Source organism: Bubalus bubalis, chromosome 15 (assembly GCF_019923935.1).
Source record: "Bubalus bubalis isolate 160015118507 breed Murrah chromosome 15, NDDB_SH_1, whole genome shotgun sequence".
NCBI lineage: Eukaryota > Metazoa > Chordata > Mammalia > Artiodactyla > Bovidae > Bubalus > Bubalus bubalis.
The window spans coordinates 32275834-32295142 of record NC_059171.1 but is presented as its reverse complement, the minus strand read 5'-3'; the positions used below and the strand labels follow the sequence as shown (position 1 = coordinate 32295142).

Here is a 19309-nt window from a genome sequence, read left to right as displayed (position 1 = left end):
CCAGAATTAAAATCTTCATTTTACATGGGAGCATATCACAGTTAATGCCTGGGTCAGGGCCTCATTCACTGAAATGACTGGTTGGATCCAGAACCCCAAACTTCACTGCAACAGAGCACTGGAGAAGCTCAATGTGATGAGAAGGTGATAGGTGAGGGGGCAAGGCTCATTTGGTATCTGTAACTCTATACATTGAGGGGGAAGGAGACAGAACACCAGAGGAAGAAAGGCAAAACATCAGAAACCAGTTAAGCAGAAAGTATCAGGGAGAACAGAGCCCTGACCTGCATGCTCTTCAAGACATAAAGTAGGGAGTTTAGACTAGACAAGTTCAGACCCCATGTTATTAATTAACAGCAAAAACAACAAGAAATGTGATGATGATAATTATAACTACCATTAAGAAAGGATCAAGGAACTCTATGTGACATTTACATTTAGTCCTCAAACTGCTTTCTTGAGACAGGCACGACTAGCAGATAATGAATTTGAGGCTCCCAGAGGTTAAATATCCTGTCCAACTACACAGCTTGTAATCAGCTAAACTTGTGTTCCACTGTATTTCATTACATCCCTGAGAAGTGAGGGACAGAAAAATGCCAAGAATATTGTTAACTGTATTAGATCACAAACTGGGGATCGAATTTCAGAAACTAAAGCACGAAAGTTTAGATTTCCAACCAAGCAAAAAGCGTAGAAACTGGATGGTCCTCTACTTGAGGCAGATGTTATTCCAAGTGGTATTCTTTGGGCATTGTTTAAAATGCAAGTAGTAACTAGTAGTTTGGTATTAAGGCTAATCGATGAAGATATATATAGTCAGTAATTAACAAAAAATGTGTACTGGTTGCAAAGAGTTGGCCATGACTGAATATGGCATTGGATGGCATCACTGAATCAATGGACATAGATTTGGGTGGACTCGGGGAGTTGGTGATGGACAGGGAGGCCTGGCATGCTGCGGTTCATGGGGTTGCAAAGAGTTGGACATGACTGAGCAACTGAACTGAACCAAACATGGTGTGTGCGAGCGCACACACACAATTTCACTCAACTATGTCAGTGTTTTTCAGAATTATTTTTAGCAGCAGAACTTATACTTTTGGTTTGTGAATAATAAATATACTTAGTTTCTCTTTTCTTTGAGGAGTTCCATTCCTGGTACCCTCCCCACAGCCCAGGGATTCATTAAGCCTTTGATTGTTGAAATCAATGAAAAATACCCAACCACCATTTATAACTTGATATCTATAGGGATAATGTATTCAGATTTCCTAAAACTCATCTATAGGTTTACTGTTGGGCTTATCAATGAATTCTATTGCCTTCTATTATGTTATTTCCTGAGTTCTCCTTGCTCTCTTTTCCCCCTAAGCAGGACCTGAGATGGCTGCTATACTCTGACAGAGGCACTATTTCTGAGAAAAAGAAATTAAAATATTTAACAATGGATTTTTGACTCAAAACATCTTGTTTCCTTTTCAGTCACTTACCAAACATGAATGCTCTTGTATCTGCATATAGTTTGGTTCTGTTTGAAAGAATGAATTTGGACTTAGATGCAAGAAGTTACAAATTCTTAATTTATTGACAAGATAGAAATATTTTGTGCATCATAGACTTATTTTCTTGCTGTTTATTAAGAAGACTGGTTTACCCAGAGACATTTCAAAATATGTTAAGTCTCTTTCATGGAGATGTAACTGATCTTAGCAGCAGGACTGATAATACCCAGTAAGTTGATAAACTATTGCTTGATTCATTCTGCTTTAATAAGACTAACTCTTTGTTTCTATGATAGTTCCTGGTATATTTTCTGTACTATTGTATCCTCTAAACGTCCATCTATTTTGATTTGTACATCTCTATTTTGACATATCTCTTTAACTCCATTAACTAAAATGCTCGCACATACTTCAAATCTCCAAATTATGGTTAAACGTGATTTCTCTGTGCCTCCCTTTCCCGTGTTAACTATTTCTTACATTTTAAAGGGTGTTTTGTTTTTGATATTTACCTCTCCTAATATTTTACCACTTCTTATCCCCCATAACACACAATCATTTATAAGGCTTTTATTTATTTATAGTATAAACTATATTATATATTTAGCATACTTTTAATACCAAACATATAATTTTAATATAAAATTAATAGATTTACTAAGAATACAGATTTTTTGTTTTATTTTGTGGATACTGAGTTTACACTGACAGTTAACATTAAGTTGTTTCCATCCATTCTAACCAGTTTTGTATTAATTTGACTTTCCATCTGTTCTTAGCTAGAATGTTTAGCTGTTGTTACTTAAAAACTATGATCTGTGAACAAATGAATATGTCCTTATAGTAGCCAGATGATGACAAAACAGTGCAAGGAGGGAAAAAAGAGATAGTCTAATGATTTTCTCTTTATTTTATACAATTTTCATACTATTTTATGTATGGATGTAAAGAGTGGATCACCGGTCTAATTATCATTTCTACTGGTGAATAGAATTAAACCATTTGAATGTCATTATCAATGATTAAGGGAAACATTTAAATCATGGAATAAACTGAGAAATAACATCAGCCCTCATCCTTTTTTTTTCTAGTTATGAAAGCTATTTTCTTTGATTTCAATGTGTGTGTGTGTTTTCATTTTGAAAACTATAAGCTTTGTCTTTCATGTAATAGATGATTATTCTGATTATAAAATTCCTCCCACACTCATAACATATGTGACTTAAGTTACCAAAAGTAACTGCAGGTTCCCTGAGTCTAAAAATACTATCATTTGCAAGATAGTGATACTTTATTCCCAAATGGCTGTCTAATGGCTACCTATCAAAAGTAGCAAAGAGAAATATTTTGAAAAAATTCAGATATTCAGGTCACATATAGACATCAGATTTATCAAATTCGTAAAAGGTTATAGACTCACCCACAAACTTTGAAAAGAAGATTAAGCAGCTTTTTATTAAATATTTGTTATTTAATATATTTTTCTAATTTCTATAACAGGAAATATATCTGAAGTATAGATATTTTTTCTCTTCCTCATATAGATATGAAAACTAAAGTTTAGTTCATCTGAGTGCAAGGCAGAGACTGTATTCAAATCCAGGTCTGTATAACACAAAAATGCAAGTATTTCCATCATGATTTCCTCAGATAAGAACAATTAATGGTTTATAGTTCTCTAAAATAAAAATTATAAAGTCTAAAGCCTAATGAATTCCTTTAATATGAATAAATGCATACAAGTAAAAAAAATGTGATTCAAACATCTAAATATCCCAGTTGTACTTGCCATAGTTTCAAATTGTATACTGTGAAATCAGTATGCAAAATGAGCATTTTATTTTTTCATAAATCTTAAATTCTCTTAAGAAACCCATTTTCCTATGCATCAGAAACTCTCCCTTGATTGTATCAAAATTATCAGATGATTAATGTTGAGTCAAGTGGGAGATGGTTTTGCATGGTGTCAACATCATTCAAAGACACTGGTATTGATTGAGATTTACGTATCTAGTTTCATGAATCTTGTCACTTGGGTGTAATTATTCCTTTTGGTCTCTACCTTAATCAGCCTTGGCTATTCTAGAACCAACAGAAATTCTATGATACAAGCCCATGTTGCTGTGTAAGTTCTTTCACTACTCTTAGGTAAGTGGAAATATCCTGTCCTAGTGTCTCCTGTGGTTTAACAGAATTTTGTTAAGATCATTCCCAAAACTTCTATCCAGACATGCTATGTAGTAATCCTTGCCCTGCTTTTTTTTTTTTTTTTTTTTTAAACCAATATTCAGATTCTTCATGGAACTGGAGGACATGTTTCTAACCTTGGATCCTCCACATTTATCTGATTTGACTTGAAAATTCTTTTTGTTTGTTTATTAGTTTTTGCTTTCACCCTTTATTCTATGGCTCAACCTTTTTATCTTCTATCACTTCATAACTAGCAAATTTTCTAGTCTCAGTAAGAGACTTGTTTTTGCTCACAGGGATTGTTTCATAGACTGAGGTTTTATAACACCAAACTATGTTAGACTCAAATGTTTTGGCTTCTACTTTATCACTCCTTCCCTAAGGCAACAAGTATAGGAAGCTTTGTTCACTGGATAGTGGAAATAATCAATTGTGCAAAGATTTATGAGTTGGAAAAAGACCTATGTTTAATAGTTTAAAATACTGTCTTCCCTGACAGAGAATAGGTAAGTTAAAAAAAAATACTGGGGGTGAACACAGAAAATGTAGATTTTTCCATATCTATCATTAAAATATGCAAATTTTTACAATGATAGTTTTTAAATTTCTTCATCTCTAGAAATAGACATAATCCTTTCTTTGTCCATCTTATATATTAATTATTCTCTTTTTTTATCCTAAGGCGCTCCATTCTTAAAGATTATTTATTAAAACTGTAATCCTTTGCATATTAGTTTACCATTTCTTTTGTTCTCACTCTAAGTTTCATGAGAGAAGGAGTTCATTTGTTTTCTTCATTACTGTGACCACACGGCCTAAAAAAAAAACACCTATAAAAGTGATCAGAAGTAGTATTTCAATGGGAGAATAGTATTCCCGCCCCCTCACAGATGTTATTTTAAAAGTCAGCAAAATGTTTATCTCCTACGGATGTTTCCCCAGATGCTTGTTCCCATTGCTCTCCTTTTTGCCATTCTATGTCTGTTGTGTACGCTTGTCTAGAATGCTCTATCTTCCAGGATTTACCAATATGGATACATCAACAGATTCTTTGGTGTCTTGAGTTCTGAATGGGTTCAGCCAGTGGGAGGCTTCACAAGTGTTTGGAAGTTATGTAAAAAGTGGAGTCAGTGTTCTAATTCTGTGACCTCCCTTTCAGTCACATTGTTCGTTGCATACCTCAGTCAGTGGCCACTATTTTTCTCAGGTGGCTCCTCCCACATAGCTATCTTTTCCAGGTTTTGATGCTCTTGGATTCTCCTTTGATTTCTTAGGTCTAGGATAGAAACTTTCTATAGTGAACTCTAAGCGTCTATGTTTTCCCTTGTACTTTTCAACTTGATCTTTGAAAATGAACCCTTTACTGAACTCCCTTCAAGTTATCCAGTTGGTGTGCTTCACGTATTCCCTGACAGATCTTAAACATGTCAATGAGTCTCAGTTTTCTCATCTATTAAATAGAAGACTTAGGTAGTCTATAAAGACACTTCCTGCTCAGAATTCTCTTTGATTGTTTTAGTGAGTACTTTCTAACTCAAGAGGTACAGAAGGTGTCAACCAACTTAGGAACACATAGATATATCCAGAAGAAAATTGGGTTCCAATACTAGTTTATAAAAGACAGATGTAATGAAAGCTATATTCTCATTATAATTTTTCCAAATAGTGAGGCAGAAACAAGAGTACAACTTGTCAAACAATTAGCTATATTGAATCCACAAATTAGTCAAGATAAATAGGAACTACATAGGGGGTTAATCAAGTCACTGGAGTATATTTATGTTAGTATGTCACATAATCCCTCACTGGAGTATTATTTCAATGGCCAATTTATTTTATTATTATATTTAACTACTGGTTATTCATTTCATATCAGCATTAGTACCAGGAAAAAATTTAGTTTTTCATGACTCTCCAATAACCTTTAATAATTTTGTGCCTTTTTGGTTTTCTTGCTGTTCAGATAATTTTCTAATTTAATCTCCACATGTCATGTAAAGAAATTATCTGTAGAGTCAAATGTGTATATGTTTCAAAGACCAAAACAAAATTCTATACATTAAAAAATGGTCCATGAATTAAATAGTTTTAAGAGGTGTTTCATTAGCAATTGTTTGTCGCTATTGTACTTTAGTCTCTCAGTTGTGTCTCTGTCCGACTCTTTGCAACCCCATGGACTGTAGCCTGCCAGGTACCTCTGTCTAAGGGATTTTCCAGGCAAGAAAACTGGAGTGGGTTGCTATTTTCTCCTCCTGGGAATCTTCCTGACTCAGGAATCAAAACCAGGTCTCTTGCTTGGCAGGCAGATTCTTTGCCACTAGCGCCAAATGGGAAGCTTATTAGCAAAATTAAATCATATTATATGTGCAAATTATTTTTAGTATAAAGAATAAAATGGAACACCTGAAACTAATCCAACATTGTAAATCTACTATATTCCAATTTTTTTTTTTTAATTTAAAACATTCAGCTTCAGGGAAAATTTACCTTTTTGTAGAACACATGGTGTTTGAGCCAAATCTTTCTAAATGTAGTAATGATAAGAAAAATAGGGAAATTTTTATTTTAAAGTTTTAAAAGCTGTGAATTATTTTAGCTATGTTATTTGCTCATTGGAAACTTCAGAAAATAAAGACATAATCAAGAAGTTAAAATATTTCCAAATTCCACCACTCAGATATTATCACTGTATATATTGGTATATAATAGTCTGAATCTTTTTACAATGTGTGCATATGTGTTCGTACCTTGACTTTTTCCCTTGAGTAAACACTATATTGTGGATAGTTTTCCATGACTATAGGCATAACTCTAAATAATTTGTTTAATGGTTGCACATTAAACATAAATGTACTTGTTTTTTAAAATTCTAACTGCCTGTGAGTTTGGAAGTACAGTGGCCAAAACAGACATGGTATTTGCCCTCATTGGACTAAGGTCTTTGAGTGAACTTCAGACAACTGCTTCTGCTGCTAAGTTGCTTCGGTTGTATCCTACTGTTTGTGACCCTATGGACTGTAGCCAGCCAGGCTTCTCTGACCATGGGATTTTACAGGCAAGAATACTGCAGTGGATTGCTATGACCACGTCCGAGGGATCTTCCTAAACCAGGGATGAAACTTATTTCTCCATGGCCCCCTCATTGCAGGCAAAGTCTTTACTGCTCTGCCACCAGGGAAGCCCTCAGAAAATTAAACGGATACAATAAAGTGTGCCAGGTGTGAAAACAATAGGAACACTTAAAAAAAATTCTGTAAGTAATTATCTCTTTCAACTATTTAGTAAGACTATAGAACTTTAGATTGGATGACGTTGTTTGACTTTAGACAGGGTTCTTAATGTCTTTCTGCCTCATTTATCATGTCTGAGAAAAATAACAGTTCATGTACCATAAATTTCTTACAAGGATTGATTGTAATAGCGCATGTGCAATACCTGGACTATAGTAAATATTCTTTAAATATATGTTACTTTTATTATTTTTTATTGGAGTATAGTTGCTTTACAATGTTGTGCTAGTTTCTGCTGTACACCAAAGTGAATCAGCTATATGTTTACATATATTTCCTCTTTTTTTAAATTTCCTTCCTATTTAGGCCACCACAGAGCAGTGGGTAGAGTTCCCTGTGCTATTCAGTATGTTCTCATCAGTTATCTGTTTTAAACATAGTATCAATTAGTGTATATATGTCAATCCCAATCTCCCAATTCATCCCACCCCCCTTTCAATTTTGGTATCTAAACATTTTTTTTTCTCTCTGTGTCTCTATTTCTGCTTTGAAAATAAGATCATCCATACCATTTTTCTGGATTCCACATATACACGGTAATATGTGACATTCGTTTTGCATTTTCTGACTTAGTTCACTATGTATGACAGTCTCTGATTCCATCCATATCTCTAAAAATTGAAGAATTTTGTTTCTTTTTATGAATCAGTAATATTCCATTATATATGTGCCATATCTTCTTTATCCATTTTTCTATTGATGGACATTGAGATTGCTTCCATATCCTGCCTATTGTAAAAAGTGCAGCAATGAATACTGGGGACATGTATCTTTTTAAATTATGGTTTTTCTCTGGGTATATGGCCAGTAGTGGTATTGCTGGGTCATATGTCAGTTCTATTGATACTTTTAGTTTTTAAGGAAACTTCAAACAGTTCTCCATAGTGGCTATATCAATTTACATTCCCATCAATAGTGTAAGAGGGTTCCCTTTGCTCCATACCCTTTCAAGCACTTAACGTTTGCAGATTTTTTTGATGGGGGCCATTCTGACAGGTGTAAGGTGATACCTCAGGGCATCCCTAGTGGCTCAGTGGTAAAGAATCTGCCTGCAAATGCAAGAGATGCAGGTTTGATCCCTGGATTGGGAAGAACCCCATGGAGAAGAAAACGGCAATAAACTCCAGTATTCTTGGGGGAAATCCCATGGACAGAGGAGCCTGGCAGGCTACAGTCCATGGGGTTGCAAAAGAATAGGACACAACTTAGTTACTAAACAACAACAAGGGTGATACCTCATTATAGTTTTGATTTGCATTTCTCTAATAGTGATGTTGAGCATCTTTTCATGTGTTTCACCATCTGTAGGTCTTCTTTGGAGAAATGTCTATGTGGTTTTCCATTCATTTTTTTTTAATGAGTTGTTTGTTTTTTGATATTGAGCTGCATGAGTGGTATGTATAGTTTGGAGCCTCCAAAAATAAAGTCAGCCACTGTTTCCATTGTTTCCCCATCTATTTGCCATGAAGTGATGGGACCAGATGCCATGATCTTAGTTTTCTGAATGATGAGTTTTAAGCCAGCTTTTTCACTCTCCTCTTTCACTTTCATCAAGAGGCTTTTGAGTTCCTCTTCACTTTCTGCCATAAGGGTGGTGTCATCTGCATATCTGAGGTTATTGATATTTCTCCCTGCAGTCTTGATTCCAGCTTGTGCTTCCTCCAGCCCAGTGTTTCTCATGATGTACTCTGCATATAAGTTAAATAAGCAGGGTGACAATATACAGCCTTGATGTACTCTTTTCCTTATTTGGAACCAGTCTGCTGTTCCATGTCCAGTTCTAACTGTTGAAGTTAAATAGGGTGACAATATACAACTTTGCTGTACCTATTTTCTAATTTTGAACCAGTCAGTAGTTTCATGTAATGTTCTAACTGTTGCTTCTTGACCCACAGACAGGTTTCTCAGGAAACAGTTAAGGTGTTCTGGTATTCCATCTCTTCAAGAATTTTCCAGTTTGTTTTGATCCACACAGTCAAAGGCTTCACATAGTCAATGAAGCAGAATTAGGTGTTTTTCTGGAATTTCCTTGCTTTCTCAATATGTAAGTTGAGTGAATGAAAGTTGCTCAGTAGTGTCCTATTTTTGCGACCCTGTTAACCATACAGTCCATGGAATTCTCTGGGCCAGAGTATTGGAGTGGGTAACCTTCTCCAGGGGATCTTCCCAACCCAGGGATAGATCCAAGGTCTCCACATTGCAGGTGGATTCTTTACCAGGTGAGTCACCAGGGAAGCCAAAGAATACTGGAGTGGGTAGCCTATCCCTTCTCCAGCAGATCTTCCCAACACAGGAATTGAACTGGGGTCTCCTGCATTGTAGGTGGATTATTTGCCAGTTGAGCTACCAGGGAAACCCTATGTGTACATTTATATACCATCAAAGGCATCTAGCTATTAAAAAAATATATCTATGCAAATTCATGTGGACATAGTAAGAAAGTTTTAGCAAATCAAGTGGATTGTTCTCATACAAGTATGCTTTTCATCTTGAAACTTTACCAGATTTATTGGTGAGTTTTAGTAGTTTTCTGATAGCATTTTCTGATAAAGTTTTCTATGTATAGTATCAAATCACTGCAAACAGTGACAGTTTTACTTTTCCTTTCCAATTTTGATTGTTTTATTTCTTTTTCTTTCCTGATTGCTGTGGCTAGGACATCCAAAACTGTGTTGAATAAAAGTGGCAAGAGTAGACATCCTTATAGCAAATGCTTTCAGCTTATCACCATTTAGTATGTGAGTTGTGTGTTTGTCATATACGGCTTTTAATATGCTAAGGTATGTTCCCTCTATACCCTCTTTCTGGAGAGTATTTATCACAAATGGTGTTCAGTTCAGTTCATTTCCGTCACCCAGTCATGTCTGACTTTTTGCGACATCATGGACTGCAGCACACCAGGCTTCCCTGTCCTTCATCAACTCCCAGAAGTTGTTCAAACTCATATCCATTGAGTCAGTGAGGCCATCCAACTATCTCATCCTCTGTCTTCCCCTTCTCCTCCTGCCTTCAATCTTTCTAAGCATCAGAGTCTTTTTCAATGAATCAGTTCTTCGCATCAGGTGGCCAAAGTACTGGAGCTGCAGCTTCAGCATCAGTCCTTCCAATGAATAGTCAGGATTGATTTCTTTTAGGATTGACTGGTTTGATCTCCTTGCAGTCCAAGGGACTCTCATGAGTCTTCTCCAACAGCACAATTCAAAATCATTAATTCTTTGGCACTCAGCTTTCTTTATGGTCCAACTATCATATCCATACATGACTACTGAAAATACCATAACTTTGACTAGATGGCCCTTTGTCAACAAAGTAACTTCTCTACTCTTCAATATGCTGTCTAGGTTTGTCATAGCTTTTCTTCCAAGGAGCAAGCATCTTTTAATGTCATGGCTGAAGTCACCATCTACAGTGATTTTGGAGCCCAAGAAAATAAAATTTCTCACTGTTTCCATTGTTTCCCCATCTATTTGCCATGAAGTTATGGGACTAGATGCCTTGATCTTCCTTTTTTTAATGTTGAGCTTTAATCTGACTTTTTCACTCTACTCTTTCACTTTCATCAAGAGTCTCTGTAGTTCTTCTTCATTTCCTGCCATGAGTGGTGTCATCTGCTTATCTGAGGTTATTGTTATTTCTCCTGGCAATCTTGATTCCACCTTGTGCTTCATCCAGCCCAGAATTTTGCATGATGTACCCTGCATATAATTTAAATAAGCAGGGTGACATTATACAGCCTTGATGTACTCCTTTCCCAATTTGGAACCAGTCCGTTGTTCCATGGCTGGTTCTAAATGTTGATTCTTGACCTGAATACATGTTTCTCAGGAGGCAGGTGAGGTGTTCTCATATCCCATCTCTTTAAGAAGTTTCCACAGTTTGTTGTGATCCACACAATCAAAGACTTTAGCATAGTCACTGAAGCAGAACTAGATGTTTTTCTGCAATTCTCTTGCTTTTTCTATGGTCCAATGATGTTGGCAATTTGATCTCTGCTTTTTCTAAATCCAGCTTGAACATCTGGAAATTCTTGGTTCACGTATTTATGAAACCTAGCTTGGAGTATTCTGAGCATTACTTTGTTAGTGTGTGAAATGAGTGCAGTTGTGCTATAGTTTGAACATTCTTTGGCATTGTCTTTCTTTGGGATCGGAATGAAAACTGATCTTTTCCAATCCTGTGGCCAGTGCGGATTTTTCCAAATTTGCTGGCACATTGAGTGCAACACTTTCACAGCATCATATTTTTAGGATTTGAAATAACTCAACTGGAATTCCATCACCTCCACTAGTTTTGTTCATAGTGATAATTCCTGAGGCCCACTTGACTTTGCACTCTAGGATGTCTGACTCTAGGTGAGTGATCACAACTTCATGGTTATCTGTATCATTAAGATCTTTTTCTGTATAGTTCTTTGTATTCTTGCCACCTCTTCTCAACATCTTCTGCATCTCTTAGGTGAACACCATTTCTGTCCTGTATTGTTCCCATCCTTGCGTTAAATGTTCCTTTTGTATCTTTAATTTTCTTGAAGAGATCTCTAGTCTTTCCCATTCTATTGTTTCCCTCTATTTCTTTGAACTGATCGTTTAGGAAGGCTTTCTTATCTCTCCTTGCTAGTCTTCAGAACTCTGTATTCAGATGGATATATCTTTCCTTTTCTCTTTTGCCTTTCACTTCTCTTCTTTTCTCAGCTATTTGTTAGGCCTCCTCAGACAACCATTTTGCCTTTTTCCATTTCTATTCTTGGGGATGGTTTTGATCACAGGCTCCTGTACAATGTTAGGAACCTCTGTTCATATATCTTCAGGCACTCTATCAGATCTAATCCCTTGAGTCTATATATCACTTCCACTGTATAATTGTAAGGGATTTGATTTAGATCATACCTGAATGGTCTAGTGGTTTACCATAGTTTCTTCAAATTAAGTCCAAATTTTGCAATAAGGAGTTCATGGTCTGAGCCACAGTCAGCTCCCAGTCATGTTTTTGCTGATGTATAGATCTTCCCCATCTTTGGCTGCAAAGAATGTATTCAATCTGATTTCAGTATTGACAATCTGATGATGTCTATGTGTAGAGTCGTCGCATGCTGTTGGTAGAGGGTATTTGCTACTATGACTAATGTGTTCTCTTGGCAAAACTGTTAGCTTTTGTCCTGCTTTATTTTGTACTCCAAGGCCAAACTTGCCTGTTACTCCAGGTATCTCTTGCCTTCTTTTGCATTCCAGTCCCCTATGGTGAAAATGACATCTTTTTTTTGGTGTTAGTTCTAGAAGGTCTTGTAGGTCTTAAGAGAGCCATTCAGCTTCTTTGGCATTAGGTTGGGGCATAAACTTGGATTACTATGATATTGAATTTGCCTTGGAGACAAACAGAGATCATTCTGTCATTTTTGAGATTGCATCCAAGTACTGCATTTTGGACTCTCTCTCTCTTTTTTTTTTTGAGAGCTACTCCATTTCTTCTAAAGGATTGTTTGCCCACAATAGTAGATATAATGGTTATCTTATCAAAAGCTTTTTCTTCATCTATTGAGATTATGTTTTTATTCTTTGATTTGTTAATACAGTGTAGCATACTGAATGATTTGCAGATATTGAAAACTCCTTACATAACTTGGATAAATCTCACTTGATCATGGTGTATAATCTTTTAATGAATTATTGGACTCAGTTTGCTAGCATATTGTTGAAGATGTTTGCAACTATGTATACCTTAAAAAAAGGGGGGTGGGGAGAAGGCCCAAGTTAACAAGATTAGAAATGGAAAAAAAAAAGTTACTAGTGACACCACAGAAATACAAAGACCATATGAGACTACTATAGGCAAATGTTTGCAAATAAAATAGACAACCTAGAATAAATGGACAAATTCTTAGAAGGCTACAATCTCTCAGGACTGACCCATGAAGACTAGAAAATGTGAACAGACCAATTATAAGTACTTAAATTTAAACTGTGATTAAGAAACTCCCAACAAACCAAAGTCCAAGAACAGTTGGCTTCACTGGTGATTTCTACAAAAATTGAGACAAGAGTTAACATTTATCCTTCTTAAACTATCCAAAAAATTGCAGATAGAAGAATACTTCTAAACTCATTCTCTGTGTTAACCATCACTCTGACACCAAAACTGGACAGTTCAGTTCAGTCACTCAGTCATGTCTGACTCTTTGCGATCTCATGGACCGCAGCATGCCAGGCCTCCCTGTTCATCACCAACTCCTGAAATCCACTAAAAGCCATGTCCATTGAGTCGGTGATGCCATCCATCCATCTCATCCACTGTCATCCCCTTCTCCTCCTGCCATCAATCTTTCCCAGCAAGAGGCTCTTTTCAAATGAGTCAGCTCTTCACATCAGGTGGCTAATGTATTGGAGCTTCAGCTTCAGCATCAATCCTTCCAATGAACATCCAGGACTGATCTTTAGGATGGACTGGTTGGATCTCCTTGCAGTCCAAGGGACTTTCAAGAATCTTCTCCAACACCACAGTTCAAAAGCATCAATTCTTCAGCACTGAGTTTTCTTTATAGCCCAACCCTCACATCCATACATGACCACTGGAAAAACCGTAGCTTTGATTAGATGGACCTTTGTTGACAATGTCTCTGCTTTTCAATATTCTGTCTAGGTTGGTCATAACTTTCCTTCCAAGGAGTAAGCGTCTTTTAATTTCATGGCTGTAATCACTGTCTGCAGTGATTTTGGATCCCAGAAAAAAAAAAGTCAGCCACTGTTTCCACAGTTTCCCCGTCTATTTGCCATGAAGTGAGGGGACCAGATGCCATGATCTTAGTTTTCTGAATGTTGAGCTTTAAGCCAACTTTTTCACTCTCTTCTTTCACTTTCATCAAGAGGCCCATTAGTTCTTCTTCGTTTTCTTCCATAAGGGTGGTGTCATTTGCACATCTGAGGTTATTGATATTTCTCCCAGCTGTCTTGATTCCAGCTTGTGCTTCCTCCAGCCCAGCATTTCTCATGATGTACTCTGCATATAAGTTAAATAAACAGGGTGACAATGTACAGCCTTGACATACTCCTTTCCCTATTTGGAACCACTCTGCTGTTCCATGTTCAGTTCTAACTGTTGCTTCCTGACCTGCATACAAATTTCTCAAGAGGCAGGTGGTCTGGTATTCCCATCTCTTTCAGAATTTTCCACAGTTTATTGTGATCCACACAGTCAAAGGCTTTGGCATAGTCAATAAAGCAGAAATAGATATTTTTCTGGAACTCTCTTGCTTTTTCCATAATCTAGCGGATGTTGGCAATTTGATCTCTGGTTCCTCTGCCTTTTCTAAAACCAGCTTGAACACCTGGATGTTCACGGTTCACGTATTGCTGAAGCCTGGTTGGAGAATTTTAAGCATTATTTTACTAATGTGTGAGATGACTGCAACTGTGCAGTAGTTTGAGCATTATTGGCATTGCCTTTCTTTGGGGTTGGAATGAAAACTGACCCTTTCCAGTCTTGTGGCCACTGCTGAGTTTTCCAAATTTGCTGGCCTATTGAGTGCAGCACTTGCACCGCATCGTCTTTCAGGATTTGAAATAGCTCAACTGGAATTCCATCACCTCCACTAGCTTTGTTCATAGTGATGCTTCCTAAGGCCCATTTGACTTCACATTCCAAGACAAAACTGGAGAAAAATATCACAAAAAAGAAAATTACAGATCAGTATCACTGATGAACATAGATGCAAAAATCTTCAATAGTTTTCTATTATTACCCAAGTTTTCTCAAAAATTACCTTTTAAAAGTAAAATGTTAGACTATATAAACTGATGATGAAAATTGTATACTTATACCCTTAAATTATATTCATAAACAGACATTTAAATTCATGTTTTAAAATCACCTCAATTTCTAGAAGAGATACATTTTCAATACAATTTTGTACTTTTTAGTAAATAATTATAAATTCTTATATTTATGCTCTATTGATCAAGTGTATATTATTGCTTTTATTTTATTTTTTTTAATTTTATTTTATTTTTAAACTTTACATAATTATATTAGTTTTGCCAAATATCAAAATGTATCCACCACAGGTACACATTTGTTCCCCTTCCTGAACCCTCCTCCCTCCTCCCTCCCACTTTTAATTAAAAATTAAATTTAACAAAATAACACAAATCTAATAAAGATCATATAATTTTAATTCATTTGTAATAAATCATAGCATATAATGGCAGATTTTCTTTTCCCATTGGTGGTCACCATTTCATAGGAAAAATAAAAGTCATCTAAATTTCAAGGAGTCCAGATAAATTCAATTTATATTTTTTATTAGGAAAAAAATAAGCAATGGATCTACTTTTTAAATTAACATCTGTCTTTTCACCTTGCTTATAGTTTCCTTTGTTGTGCACCAGCTTTTATATAGTTTCTGATCTTAAATTTAGATCTTTAATCCATTTTTAGTTTATTTTTGTGTATGGTGTTAGAAAGTGTTCTAGTTTCATTCTTTTACAAGTGGTTGACCAGTTTTCCCAGCACCACTTGTTAAAGAGCTTGTCTTTTCTCCATTGTATATTCTTGCCTCCTTTGTCAAAGATAAGGTGTCCATAGACGTGTGGATTTATCTCTGAGCTTTCTATTTTGTTCCATTGATTTATATTTCTGCCTTTGTGCCAGTACCACACTGTCTTGATGACTGTGGCTTTGTAGTAGAGCCTGAAGTCAGGTAGGTTGATTCCTCCAGTTCCATTCTTCTTTCTCAAGATAGCTTTGGCTATTCAAGGTTTTTTGTATTCCCATACAAATTGTGAAATTATTTGTTCTAGCTCTGTGAAAAATACCGTTGGTAGCTTGATAGGGATTGCATTGAATCTATAGATTACTTTGGGTAGTATACTCATTTTCACTATATTGATTGTTCCAATCCATGAACATGGTATATTTCTCCATCTATTAGTGTCCACTTTAATTTCTTTCACCAGTGTTTTATATATAGGTTTCTATATACAGGTCTTTAGTTTCTTTAGATAGATATATTCCTAAGTATTTTATTCTTTTCCTTGCAGTGGTGAATGGAATTGTTTCCTTAATTTCTCTTTCTATTTTCTCATTATTAGTGCATAGGAATGCAAGGGACTTCTGTGTGTTGATTTTATATCCTGCAACTTTAATATATTAATTGATTAGCTCTAGTAATTTTCTGGTGGAGTCTTTAGGGTTTTCTATGTAGAGGATCATGTCATCTGTGAACAGTGAGAGTTTTACTTCTTCTTTTCCAATTTGGATTCCTTTTATTTCTTTTTCTGCTCTGATTGCTGTGGCCTAAAACTTCCAGAGTGGGAGAAAATAATAGCAAATGAAGCAACTGACAAAGAACTAATCTCAAAAATATACAAGCAACTCCTGCAGCTCAATTCCAGAAAAATAAATGACCCAATCAAAAAATGGGCCAAAGAACTAAACAGACATTTCTCCAAAGAAGACATACAGATAGCTAACAAACACATGAAAAGATGCTCAACATCACTCATTATCAGAGAAATGCAAATCAAAACCACAATGAGGTACCATTTCACACCAGTCAGAATGGCTGCAATGCAAAAGTCTACAAGCAATAAATGCTGGAGAGGGTGTGGAGAAAAGGGAACCCTCTTCCACTGTTGGTGGGAATGCAAACTAGTACAGCCATTATGGAGAACAGTGTGGAGATTCCTTTAAAACCTGGAAATAGAACTGCCTTATGATCCAGCAATCCCGCTGCTGGGCATTCATACTGAGGAAACCAGAATTGAAAGAGACACATGTACCACAATGTTCATCGCAGCACGGTTTATAATAGCCAGAACATGGAAGCAACCTAGATGTTCATCAGCAGATGAATGGATAAGAAAGTTGTGGTACATATACACAATGGGGTATTACTCAGCCATTAAAAGAATACATTTGAATCAGTTCTAATGAGGTGGATGAAACTTGAGCCTATTATACAGAGTGAAGTAAGCCAGAAAGAAAAACACCAATACAGTATCAGTTCAGTTCAGTGCAGTCACTCAGTCGTGTCCAAGTCTTTGCAACCCCATGAATCGCAGCACACCAGGTCTCCCTGTCCATCACCAACTCCCGGAGTTCACTCAGACTCACGTCCATCGAGTCAGTGATGCCATCCAGCCATCTCATCCTCTGTCGTCCCCTTCTCCTCCTGCCCACAATCCCTCCCAGCATCAGAGTCTTTTCCAATGAGTCAACTCTTCGCATGAGGTGGCCAAAGTACTGGAGTTTCAGCTTTAGCTTCATTCCTTCTAAAGAAATCCCAGGGCTGATCTCCTTCAGAATGGACTGGTTGGATCTCCTTGCAGTCCAAGGGACTCTCAGGAGTCTTTTCCAATACCACAGTTCAAAAGCATCAATTCTTCATCGCTCAGCTTTCTTCACAGTCCAACTCTCATATCCATACATGACCACTGGAAAAACCATAGCCTTGACTAGACGGACCTTTGTTGGCAAAGTAATGTCTCTGCTTTTCAATATGCTATCTAGGTTGGTCATAACTTTTCTTCCAAGCAGTAAGCGTCTTTTAATTTCATGACTGTGTGGATCACAATAAATTGTGGAAAATTCTGAAAGAGATGGGAATACCAGAACACCTGACCTGCCTCTTGAGAAACTTATATGCAGGTCAGGAAGCAACAGTTAGAACTGGACTTGGAACAATAGACTGGTTCCAAATAGGAAAAGGAGTACGTCAAGGCTGTATATTGTTACCCTGCTTATTTAACTTATATGCAGAGTACATCATGAGAAACACTGAGCTGGAAGAAGCACAAGCTGGAATCAAGATTGCAGGGAGAAATATCAATAACTTCAGATATGCAGATGACACCACCCTTATGGCAGAAAATGAAGAGGAACTAAAAAGCCTCTTGATGAAAGTGAAACTGGAGAGTGAAAAAGTTGGCTTAAAGCTCAACATTCAGAAACGAAGATCATGGCATCCAGTCCCAATACAGTATACTAATGCATATATATGGAATTTAGAAAGATGGTAACGATAACCCTGTATGCAAGACAGCAAAAGAGACACAGATGTATAGAACAGTCTTTTGGACTCTGTGGGAGAGGGCAAGGGTGGGATGATTTGGTAGAATGGCATTGAAACTTGTATAATATCATATAAGAAACAAATCGCCAGTCCAGGTTCGATACAGGATGCTTGGGGCTGGTGCACTGGGATGACCCCGAGGGATGGTACGGGGAAGGAGGTGGGAGGGAGGTTCAGAACGGGGAACACGTGTACGCCTGTGGTGGATTCATGTTGATGTGTGGCAGAACCAATACAATATTGTAAAGTAATTAATAAATAAATTTAAATTTTAAAAATAATAATAAATAAAATAAAAATTTATTATTATACATAAAAATAAATACAAACTGAATTGATTTATCTCAAAAAAATAAGAAATAAAATTAACATCTGCATGAGGATCTACTCAAAATGAAAAACACAAAAACTTCATCAGGTTTCTACAATAATTATACAAGTGTGAAGAGGGTAAAAAAAAAAAAAAGAAGAAATTATAAAGAAGCAAATATTACACTTGCTTTTCAAAATTCTAAATGTAAAATATAGGATTAAATTTGTATTACTTCTCTTCAATGGATGCTTTATTTTTACAATTTAAAAAATACTCAACCACATAAAGGAATGAAATAGGGTCATTTTTAGTGATGTGGATGAACCTAGACTCTGTCATATATAGCGAGATAAGACAGAAAGAGAAAAATAAATATCATATATTAATGCATTATATGGAATCTAGAAAAATGTTACTGATGAACCTATTTGCAGGGCAGGAATAGAGATGCAGACATAGAGAATGGACTCTTAGGCACAGGGAAGGAAAGAGAGGGTGGGATGAATTGAGAGACTAGCATTGACATATAAACACTACCATGTGTAAAACAGATAGCTAATGGGAAACTGCTGTATAACACAGACGGCCTGACTTGGTGCCCCAAGTCTCTCAATTCCTCCCACCCTCTCCTTCCTTTCCTGTGTCCACAAGTCTGTTTTATACATCTGCATCTCTAGATGGGTAGGATAGGGGGAGTGGTAAGAGAGAGACCCAAGAGGGAGGGCATATATGTACACATATAAGTGAATCACATTGTTATACAGCAGAAAGTAATACAACATTGTAAAGCAATTAGATTCCAATAAAAAAATGCATTTTTAATAAGTTTTCCTCTGTTTTGAATATCTAATTACTTCAAACAAATTAGAAAAATTATACTTGATTTTAGAAACTATCCACCTTATTTTTAGAAAAATAAGTAGTTTAATGGAATAACTCTCATGTTCCT

The 19309-nt window shown here is 36.2% G+C and overlaps 1 long non-coding RNA gene across 1 annotated transcript in view; it reads left to right on the top strand.

Annotated features, from left to right (window-relative positions):
- Window positions 1–19309, top strand: part of LOC123329456 — a 217111-nt gene that overhangs the window by 133726 nt on the left and 64076 nt on the right. The gene's annotated exons all lie outside the window — the stretch shown is intronic.